The sequence below is a fragment of the Aegilops tauschii genome, chromosome 3, assembly GCF_002575655.3.
Source record: "Aegilops tauschii subsp. strangulata cultivar AL8/78 chromosome 3, Aet v6.0, whole genome shotgun sequence".
Taxonomy (NCBI): domain Eukaryota; kingdom Viridiplantae; phylum Streptophyta; class Magnoliopsida; order Poales; family Poaceae; genus Aegilops; species Aegilops tauschii.
Window position 1 is genome coordinate 627,193,818 of NC_053037.3, and position 12,139 is coordinate 627,205,956.

Here is a 12,139-nt window from a genome sequence, read left to right on the forward strand (position 1 = left end):
CCTCTCTCTCGACGCCGAAGCGCTGCCCCGATGCCGATCGACGCCGAAGCCCTGCCCGACGCCGAAGCCCTGCCCCGACGCCGACGCCGACGCCGAAGCCCTGCGCGCCGCCGCTTCCGTCCCCAGTGAGCGCCGCCTCCGCCCGTGCCCTGCCCTTGCCCGCCGCCCGTGCCCTGCCCTTGCCCGCCGGCAGCCGCCCGCCGCCCGACGCCCTGCCGCCCGCCGCCCGCTGGCCCTGCCTGCCGTCCTCCGCGCGCCGGCAGAAGAAGAAGGAAGAAGAAAAAGGAAGAAGAAGAAGAAGAAGAAAGAAAAAGGAAAAAGGAAGAAGAAGAAAGAAGAAAACAAAAGAAAAACAGAAGAAAAACAAGAAAAAGGAAGAAAAAAGGAAAAAGGAAGAAAAAAAGAAAACAAAAGAAAAAGGAAGAAAACAACAGAAGAAAAACAAAGGAAGAAGAAAAAAAGAAAGAAGAAAAAAAAAGGAAAACACAAGAAAAACAAACAGAAGAAAAAAACAAAAGAAAACAAAAAAACAGAAGAAAAACAAAGGAAGAAGAAAAAAACAAAAGAAAACAAAAAAAACAGAAGAAAAAAACAAAAAAAAGGAAAACACAAGAAAAAAGAAAAAGGAAAAAGAAAGAAAATAGAAAACAAAAGAAAACACAAGAAAAACAAACAGAAGAAAAAAACAAAGGAAGAAGAAAAAAAGAAAGAAGAAAAAAAGGAAGAAGAAAAAAAGAAAGAAGAAAGAAAGAAGAAAAAGGAAGAAGAAGAAAAAGAAAGAAGAAAAACAAAGGAGGAAGAAAAAAAAGGAAGAAGAAAAACAAAGGAAGAAGAAAAAAAGAAAGAAGAAAAAAAAAAGGAAGAAGAAAAAAAGAAAGAAGAAAGAAAGAAGAAAAAGGAAGAAGAAAAAAAGGAAGAAGAAAAAAAGAAAGAAGAAAGAAAAAGGAAGAAGAAAAAACAAGAAAGAAAAAGGAAGAAGAAAAACAAAGGAAGAAGAAAAACAAAGGAAGAAGAAAAAAAGAAAGAAGAAAAAGGAAGAAGAAAAAAAGAAAGAAGAAAGAAAAAGGAAGAAGAAAAAACAAGAAAGAAAAAGGAAGAAGAAAAAAATGAAAACCAAATGAAACCAAATGAAAACCAAAAGAAAGAAGAAAGAAAAAGGAAGAAGAAGAAAGGAAGAAGAAAGGAAGAAGAAGAAAGAAAGAAAAAAGAAAAAGGAAGAAGAAGAAAGAAAGAAGAAAGGAAGAAGAAGAAAGGAAGAAGAAGAAAGAAAGAAGAAGAAAGGAAGAAGAAGAAAGAAAGAAGAAGAAAGTAAAAAGGAAGAAGAAGAAAGGAAGAAGAAGAAAGAGGAAGAAGAAAGGAAGAAGAAGAAAGAAAGAAGAAGAAAGAAAGAAGAAAGAGGAAGAAGAAAGGAAGAAGAAGAAAAAAAGAATTTTTACTTAAAGAATCTTATTTTTTAATTCCTCCTCCTCTATGTCCCCTTAATCTTATTTTTTAATTCCTTTATACTTAAAGAATTTTTACTACATGCAGGAGTGACATATGGCGGACGATAGAACCGAGCCGCTTAGGGATCCGGAGGCTGAACGTTATTTAATGGACATCATCAACAACGAGATTCCTTATGTGCCGGGCTCAGAATATGAGCAACAAGAGGATGTAGTCTCTTCTTTTCTGAACCTTGACGGTGGAACAGAGATTGTCGATGATCAAGAAGGTGAAGGAACGGACATTGTTGACGGAGGTCAACCGTCAACAACCGACGATCTCAAATTGCAAGTAGCAACCACCTCCGGCGAGGTATATATATACATTGAGCCTCTCGTGATACAAACTTACTGAAATGTGAATACATATGTATTAACGCGCGCGACTCTCTTTCTTTTTTTAGCCCTCCGGGTCGAGTACGACAAAGCGTGGCAAATCCAAGGCGATGAAAACAGGAGAAACATATGCCATTGAGTTTGTCAGTGAAACCGGCAAGCCCCTATAGCACACCTCAAAGTTTATCAAGCAATGCGGAGTCGTTGTTAGAGACAACGTCCCGATCACCGTCCAGGAATGGAAGGAGCCAAAGAAGGCACGTCTTGGTTTCAGTTTTGTCGACAAGAGAACAAAAAAGGATTGCTGGAGAAAGCTTATGGAACATTTCATTCTACCTCCGGAATACAACAAAGTCGATGAATTCGGTAACGAGGTTCCGGGTGGACGTCAGAGGAGGAGGCTAGTTAAAGAGTTCGCTCTTCAGAAGATGGGCGAAGCATTCCGGAACTTCAAGAAAAATTTAACCCGTGACTATGTCAACAAGGGCAAGACTCCGGATTTCAATGGACAACATGAGAAACTGAAAGATGATTGGCCAGAATTTGTGAGGCAAAAGCAATCGGAGCATTTCAAGGAAATATCGAAAAAAAATAAGGATAATGCGAGTAAGAAAAAGTTCCATCATATTATGGGGCCAGGAGGATACCGCCTTTCGGAGCCTAGGTGGCAGAAGATGGAGGAGGGCCTGAGGGTGCGAGGAATCCCTCTAGGTACAGAGGGATGGGACCCAAGAGCCAAAAGCTGGTGGTACGGGCATGGGGGATCGCTAGACCCGGAGACAGGGGTGTGTGTTCACCGGCAGAGACAGTTTGCTCCCACCCAAGCCCTTATTGACGCAATGACCCAAGCTCAAGAGGGCTTGATCAAGTTCAACAGAGAGAAAGACGCACTGACAACAGCCCTCGGGAATGATGAACACGGAGGACGTGTACGAGGCAAAGGCAAAGTTCCGTGGAAAGTAGGGTTTTCCCAGGACAATGACCCGTACTGTTACAGAAGCCGTAAGAGAAAGACGGACCGGGATGCTGATCTTATGACGAAGTTTGCATCGGAACTCCATGAGTTGAAGCAGACCGTGCATGAACTAGTGAAAGAAAAATCGGCTGTAGGGCCGCATGAAGATCATGAAGCGGATCGCGGAAGCCAGCAGCGGAGAAGCAGCGTGGCTTCCACGGATGCCCCGCCTGCTGCTAGTGCACCTATGATCGAGATTCGTGCACCGGAGCCTCACTACCCCGTGGATGATGTAAAGGAGATGAAAGAATGTGATCTGCATTATCCCGTGGGGAACGTTTCCACGATGGTAGCTAGCGGCAGTGCTTTACCCTGTACACCTGGAGCACTCCACCACAACAACCCCATTGCATATGGCTATGCTCGTGTCACGGTGGAAGACATAGTCCAAGGGTTTGAGGACCTGGAGATTGACAAACCTACACCCGAAGGGGAGAGAAGACTTGGAGATGTCAAGCGCCAGTTCATTCTATGGAAAAAGAAGTACATAGTGTTTCCAGGCGAGGCGCCAAGGCTAGCAAGTCCACCCCCTCCGATGGTGGTGGTGGTGGTGGCGGTGGTGGCGGCGGTGGTGGTCGTGGTGGTTCACCTACACCTCCTTCACGCCATTCGACGCCGTCCCCCGATCCACAACCTCCGGCGGGTACGATGCCCCCCAATCCTCCTCCGGCGGGTACGACGCCCCCCAATCCACCTCCGGCGAAGAAGCAGAAGCAGGCGGACAGCAAGGAAACCCGCTCCTGGACTATTAACCCGGACCCTTATGTACCTAAGACCACAAGGGTACCGGAGCCATCACTGAAGCCTCTCCTCCCAAGGCCTGGGGAACTTAGTGAAGCTGAAACCAAATTGGCCGCGCCTGCTGATTATGAGAAATGGAAGGCGGATATGAAGGCGAAAAAAGAGCCTGAGCCCAAGCAAGTATTCACTGAGAAGCAAAAGAAGTGGGCTAAGGATTTTTTGACGACACCGTCCCAAGCCGAGCTGAATATGCCTGACGACTATGGACATGAACTTCGTAGGCAAGCAAAAATATTGAAGGAGGAGAAAGAAGAAAGTAAAAAAAGCGGGAAACAAGTTGACCAGCTCGGGATGCAGAAGAAACAATCGATCCCCCTGCTCATAGTGAAAGCTGGTCCGGAAGAGGACCCCGAGATCATAGCAGCTGCGGCAGCACTTGGATTGACTGTAGCGAGTGCCATGAAACAAGCGTCCGAGATGGGTTTGACTCTTCGTGCCTTCTTAGGCCTTGAGGATGCGCCAGTATGTGAGATAGCATTACAATATGTGCGGAATGGGCCTCTCGTCGAGCCTGCGCGGGAAAAGAGTCTAGCACCACAAATGCGAAATCTGCTACGTTGGTACAAGCAATTCATAACATGGGCCGACAAAGAATATATTTATGCGGATGTTACAGATGAGCATCACACCAAACGGTACTCTGTAGAAGTTCATATGAGTGAATTGTTCCAGCTGTTCAATCTGCGCGACCTCGACAAATCTATGCTGAGTTGCTACGTTCTGTAAGTGATTTATTTCTACCTCATCTCGTTCTTCATTGCCTGCACTATATATATATATATTGTCCTAACTATATTGTTGCGTACGCTATTATGCAGATTGAAGATTTGAGAATGCAAAATAAGAAACATCCATGATGTTGGGTTCATTGACCCACATATCGTTAATGGACATGTGTTACAACATCACCCCGAAGACGTGGAGAAAGACTTGTACAAGTTTCTTAGAAAGCATCAACTCAAAAGTCATATTCTATTTCCTTACCATTTTGGGTGAGTGTTTCTCTCTTGTGCCCATTCTCTTTTGTTTACTCCATGCATGGTATGTCTAATCGATGAGTTATGCATGACTGTGCATGTAACGTGTCCGCAGGTTCCACTGGATTCTGCTAAATATTGAACTTCACACCTCCAGAGTTCTAATCATGGACTCTATGGATTCGGATCCAAAGCATTGGGCCGACATGAGAAAAATGCTGCAAAAGTAATTATTTTCAATCATTTGAGCTCTATATCGATCGGTCTCTTTCGTTCATTTCCTAATATCAAGTAACTAATAACTCCCTTGTTCATTTAATTTTCTTTGCCCTGTAGGGTTTGGAGACGGTTCTCAGAAGAAATTGTCGGTGAATTCAAACATGAGCTAGATTTCAGAAGGTTAGTTAATGTGGATAAGCAGCCACCAGGGACCAATCTATGTGGATACTATGTTTGTGAGAACATCCGGAGACACACCTCTGAGCGGAAGGCATCGGATAGCGTGCGGAACGCGACGGATAACTTGCGGAGGAGGCTTAGTCCAGAAGCTCGCTTCCGACCAATTCAAGAAGAATTAGCAGGATTTTTCATGAGGGAAGTCATCAATCCTAAAGGAGAACACTATACCGAGGACGAAGAAATTTATATGCATACCCGAGATTGAAACTTGTACGAAGTTGTATATGGTCATCCATCCTAATTGTGTATGGAAACTTGTTTGAAGTTGTATATGGTCACCCGAGATTGAATATATATTATATATTCCTCTTAAATTCTTCTTGTTTGAAATTTCATATGCATGTATATAGTAACGTAGAATATGTGTACTGAAACTTTATCAAAATTAAAATAAAACACAAAATATAATATAAAAGAAATAAAACACTCCAAACTAAAAAGAAACCAGGTTTAGGGGGGCTAAAACCCTAAACCTGCGGAGGAGCCCTTTAGTCCCGGGTGGCCACGAGAACCGGGACTAAAGGTCCTCCGCCCCGACGGACCACGGGCGTCCACGTGGACGGGCCTTTAGTCCCGGTCAGCCACAAGAACCGGGACTAAAGCCTTTAGTCGCGGTCCGTAAGAGGCGCGACTAAAGGGGGGGTCTTTAGTCGCGCATATTTAGTCCCGGTTGCACAGCCGGGACTAAAGGCTGTTGCGAACCGGGACTAAAGTGCTTTTTTCTACCAGTGCAAAGTTTCCAACCACGGCTGGTATGTACATGTACGATGAACTGCTTTAGCACAAAGTTTCCAACCACGGCTGGTATATACATGTACGATGAACTGCTTTAGCACAAAGTTTCCAATTTCCAACCGTCGACACTTGGTGATTACAATTGGTGAAAACAGAGGTGGGTCGTCTGGCGAACCTGGAAGAGAGGAATGGGCACTTGGGAGCACTAGTTGCAGAAAACGGGAATGCACTAGATTATAATGACGGGACGGTTGGGATGGTCTTCCGCTGCGGCCCTCAGTGCCGCATCTGCTTCATCCACTTCTTCCTTGCTGGCGTCCTTACAGAAAAGGTCAACCCAGACTTTCTCGAGGGAGGGGAGGTGCCCCATGCTCAAATCAATGTCGCCACGGCCGATCCACCTAGCTTGGAAGCTGAAGCGAAGTTGTTTAAGCCTTGGTGCGGCTCCTCGTGGAAATATCCCAAGAAGGCGGGGCTAGACTGAGATAACGAAGGCGGGGCAACATCCCAAGAAGCGGGATGTCCTTCGGTCGCAGTTTACTAATAGTTATTAGCAGATACGACAGGAGAGGAAGCAATGAAGGATCAACCCATGCCGGCAGTGTCCAAAACGAGTAACCCATATGTAATACACTACGGAGTTGCTGAGAGGGCACCAAACCTTCGTGCATGAAATTGACATGTCCACCTTTCTCACCATGAATATCTAGAGCTTCCAATTTGTGGAGATTACTTAGGGATTCCACCAAAGTTTTAGCTATGCTCTCATCCAAAACTCCCCAGAGAAGCCGGAGCACCTTCAGCTTGGTCAGATTCCCCAGCTCTTTCGCAAGATGGTGATTACAAGTCTCTGCAGAACTCCAATATTTGCCCACTGTCAGTCCCTTTAGCACTTCTAGGGAAGTTAAGTTACCAACCCCAGACGGGAGCTTCACGCCCCAGCCAACATCAAAGTACATCAGACGTCTAAGTCCAACAACACTCGGCGGTATTTCTTTTATGCTTGTTCCACTAATATCCAGGACTTGCAAAAACCATAGCTTTCCTATTTCCATTGGAAGCTCCTCACCCTCATAACCTGTCAGTCCTAGCTGCCTCAAATGCAAAAAATTCCAAGTATCCGGACAAGGACAATATTCTAAATCCAACACACGCAAAACTTGACAGCTTGAAACTTTGTACGGTTGGTCAACATCATCATTTGTGAAACTGGATATTGATCTTACTTGTGCCATACTGATGGTACCCACTTCTACATTGCTATTTTGGACTGACAATCTTCGGACCTTGCTTTGCGAGTCAGAAATTTTCCTCTTGGTGCCATTCAATATAGTGACAAAGTTTTCTTTACTAGCCAATGAACATATGAGGTCGAGCACCATGTCATGTACACGACAACCTTGTACTTTCTCTTCGTGATCAATACCTATCGGCTGGATCATACTTCTGTTTACTAGCTCATTGAAGTAGCTGTCACCGAGCTCATATAAGCTAGTTTCTTCATCTTCACTATAAACGATACCTTCAGATATCCATTTCAATATCAGCTTGTCTCTCATAATTAGGTGATCTTCTGGAAAGATGCTTAGATACAATAAGCATGGCTTAAGATAAAAAGGTAGATCATAATAGCTGAATAATAATATCTTCTTCATCTCCTTTACATTGCGATCTTCTGTGAGTCCACGCCCAATGGAATGGAGCACGTCATCCCACTGGTCCTTTGTTTTCATCCGACGGTTACTAGATAGAAGACTTGCTATAGTAATAATTGCTAATGGTATTCCGCCACATTTCTTCAAGATGTGTTCAGATACTTCCACCAATTCATGAGGGCATTCTTTCTCATGAGAAAAAATTCTTCTGTAGAACAGCCTTCTTGAGATATCCTCGCAAAGAGGTTTCATATGATAAATATCATGACTAGAAGAGCAACATGTTTCAGCAACACTGACGTTGCGGGTTGTCATGATTAACCGACTTCCAATACTATTCTTAGAGAAAGCACACCTGATTAATTGCCACGCTCTTTCATCCCACGTGTCATCAATTACCATGAGGCACCTATATGAATATTTGTGAGAGTTAGTTGACAAACCAATAAATGGAGATATATCTAAGAGTTTTTTGGGCTACATGTTGGCTAATGGACCATAGTAAGCCCCAGGAATTCACATGAACACTGTATACCAATAAAAAAAGTCTAGAATGCGCTATAAGGATGTGTATGCGCCAAGGCCAAATGGTGTTTATTTTACTAGACGAAAAGACTATCGGTCAATAGTATGAAAAAGAAGCATACCTTTTTTCATCAAGGAATTCAATGACTTCATTGATGAGATGCTTTTCTTCTCGTTCGACATTATATATGCCTGAATACTTGTCCTTGTCGAGTTCAAAAAGAATATCCTTCAAGATTTTCTTCATGTTTGGGTTCTGAGAAACTGAAACAAAAGCACTGCAACCAAATTGCACTTTGATCTTGTCATACACCATTTTAGCAAGAGTTGTCTTGCCTAACTCACCAAATCCAACAACAGAGACCATCTTCAACGAATTCTTTGACCAGTCATCATCATCAAGCAACATATTGATCAATTCATCTCGTGGCTCTTCAATGCCGACGAGCTCTGTCATATCTATGTACATAGCCATGGTGCGAGGGTCAACACTAGCCCCAGCGTCGGCGTCCCGCGTCTCCAGCTCGTACCTTTGGCGAAGCTCAGCCAACTGTCTAGCCTGACCAACCGCTTCTTCTAGAGCATCGGAGATTCGATGAAGACCTTTACCCTTCTTGAATAATCTGCCTGTCTTCTTGAGTAACTTCTTCACTCTATTCTTCGGGATGGCAGATCCATTGCCCACGCGCAGCACGAAGGCATCGACGATGTCCTCCATTTGGTAGGCCAGGTCCCTCACCATTCCAGCCCAGATCTTGACCCCCTCGTCGAGCTCCTCTGGCGGCACCTTCGCCACCTTGCCGAGAGCAGCGTGCATCAGCTGCAACTCCTTGTCGAGAGTGTCAACGCCTTTCCTCATGCGCTTCTCCAGGGTGGACTCGCCTGTGAGCAGGTCCCCCAGCTTCGGGAGGAGGGGGCGGATGGCCAGCATGGCGAGCTCCATGGCTGGACCTCTATGGGTGTGAGATTGTGCTAGTGTTTTGGCAGTGTGAGCGGAACAAGGAATGCTCTCACAGTGTGCTATTCGTTTGCTGTTGTGTAGAGAAGAAGATGTGAAACTGGGTTGAGATAGGTGATTTGCCTTTGGTTTTGGGGTATGGTAAAGATAGATTATTCGTGTACTGCACAGCTTTTGGGGTATGGTAAAAGCGGTCACGCGCAGGCACGTGAGCTGTGTCTCTCCCTGTATACAAGAACACGCGACAAATGGCCTTGGATGCTGCCTGGATTACTGGGTAGTCAGGTCGGCAATTAGTTGAATAGTACTACCTGCCAAATTGCGCAAACAGTAACATCACAGAGTGATCACACACACAGAGAGAGATTACTACAACCGATGCACCATCACATGCACTGACAAGATTATTACTACTTGAATACGTACTTTTCTAAGGGTATATATACTACTTGAATACTGCTACCACCATCATTGGATGGATCAAAGCTGCAGCTAGTTAAATGCAATGACGCTATGTACGCTTTGTCTGGTATGGTTAGTCCCTCCGACCTAAAAATAAGAGCACTTAGGTTTTCCAGATTCAAATTTGACCATCAATTTAACAAATAAAATGTGGATTATATATCAGAAAGTACACCATTTTATATGATACAAAACCGTATACCGTTAACTTTGTGTCTGGAAACAATTTCAATAGTATTTATCTTAAGTTGAATGAATTGTGTATTACTTTTTTTGAAAAATCTTCTGATCTATTCATCTTCAATCATGGCAGTACAACAAACATCAGAAAAAATAAAATCGCATCCAAATCAGGAGACCACCTAGCAACGACTACAAGCACTGAAGCTAGCCGAAGGCGTGTCGCCGTCATTGCCCCTCCCTCGCCGGAGCCGGGCAAAACTTATTGTATAGTAGATAGTCGGGAAGTCATTATGCTAAGGCCTTATAGGACCAGCGCACCGGAACAGCGACCGCCGCCAATGAAGAGTAGCATTGATCAAAAGGATCCAACCTGAAGACACACAAATGTAAACAAACAATAACCAGATCCGAGCAAATCCACCAAAGAAAAATCCGCCGAAGACGCACCTCGACATGCCCACCGACGATGCTAGATGCACTACCGGGACGGGGGCTAGGCGTGGACAATCTTATTCCATCTTCAGGAAACCGCCGTTGTCTTACCTTTCTAAGCAGGACACAAACCCTAACAAAACTCAAAAGAAAACATCTAAGAACGGAGACTTCCGCCAGCAAGGGCCAGGATCTACTGCGCCACATGGCCATAAGGACACCAATGACGAGGCAGACCGGCGGCGCCGACGACGAGAGGCAGAGGAACCCTAATCTTTTTGGAGAGCATGCGGCTGCGTGGGGAGATGGCTGCAAAGAAACAAGAACCTAGAATAGTAACCAACTAAGCGAATATTCGTTTCTGAGCTCGGGCTCAGATGGTCCTGATATCACAACCTTCCATTCTCCCCGTGATCTGCGCCATAGGATGTATTCCTTTCTGTAAACATGCTGTATTGGCGTTAAATGTAAAGCGGGGCCCTGCAATTACTGCTGGTAGATGACGTTACCCGCGTCTCGCACCAGGTTTTTGCCTGTCGATACCTCCTATTTTCTGGGCCGTTCTAATCGATTTCTCCGATGTACTGACACTAGCAGCACAACGCGTCCTATCAGGTGATGCACATACCTTTCCCTCAAAAACAAATCCTACAGTATTTGTGCACCACATCTAATTTCCACAGGCACCACCGCACCAATTAATGCGTGTTTTCAGAATTCCCAGACCAAAACTAGCGATCGGGATTTCGGGTCTAGCTGAGCTCGGGCTCCGAAACGCCCTGTCCCCAACTAAGTTGTGAATTGAGCCTGACTGCACAATGAATTGTGTATTACTCCCTCCGTCCCCAAATAAGTGACTCAACTTTGTACTAACTTTAGTATTATTTAATAATAAAACGGTCAGTTAAAGTTGAACCAACTTTTTCCTTGAACGGAGTAGTTCATAAATGACTAGTGAGCGAGAGGCTACATCGAGATAAAGTATTTCTCCTCATCATCATCGTCAAAGCTAGTGGAGGCGTCGGCAAATTGGTCATCTGGGAGTGATCATTCGGGCAGCGAGAGAAGGTGATGTCTATCCCGACGCAGCATGTGGCACACCACTAGTTTCGGAGGTAGGCATGTAACAGCTGGTACTTATCGTCATGAGGGAACTGCTTGACGAACATGCAATGCCTCATGTGGTCGCCATGCAACTGGACATGCCCTCGCAGTTGTCACCGATTCCACCATTGTCCTCCGGCTTCGCCTCCTCATCGGAAGGCATCAAGATCCTATTGGACTCGCCAACATGGCGGCGTTGCTTGGCAAACCCTATTTAATGTTCAACGTATCGAGCAAACCCATAGGCAGTAATGCACATGTGTTCATAGTCCAGCCCATTCCGGGATCTCTGTTTTCTTTTTCTTCATATTTTTCATTCCTCATTTTTCGTTTTTTGTTCCTTTTTCAAATTTTGTTCTTACTTTTTTGTTGATTGTGTTTTTCTATATTTTTTACTTCTTTTTGGAAAACATTGTTTCCACATTATATGAAACTATATTATTCACATGTGTATGAACAATGTTTCTCAATCATTGAAACATTCAACAAAAAAATGCCGAACTTCTAAAGAATCATGTATAGCTTTCAGCAAAAAATCCAAACAAAAACTCTTAACTTTCAGCTTTTTTGCCAAACTTCCAATGGAAGGAAGGGAAAGGGGATAATGAAGAGAGAAACCATAGATGTGTGGGACGGCCGGTCATGAAACTGAGATGAATTGGTGCTAGGATGAAACATGGCCGCGTGAATTAGTGTCTCAACCATGAAGGGGACGACACGTCGTGGCACACCTGAGTGAAGGGAAAAGAGGAGCAAGACCGTAGACGCAGTTATTCGTGTAAGAACAAACCTAGATATTGTTTTTTATGCATTTATATAATATAAGGTATGTATAGATTTTTTTTTCATCAACTACAGTTTTTATATAAAGTTGCCTTCAACCGTCAATATCATGTAAGTTTTTTATATATAACTATCTTATAGATAGGATCACTATTTACAAATTAAAGACGTTGATATAGTTATATCTTTTAGATCTTATTTGAGTGAAATGAGAGTAAATGTTCTCTAGC

General features: G+C 44.2%; 1 pseudogene; it reads right to left on the bottom strand.

Moving 5' to 3' along the window:
- Nucleotides 1-5,848: 5,848 nt before the first annotated feature.
- On the bottom strand, nt 5,849-9,118 carry LOC109774379 (disease resistance protein RGA5-like; annotated as a pseudogene).
- Between the last annotated feature and the right edge of the window lie 3,021 nt (nt 9,119-12,139).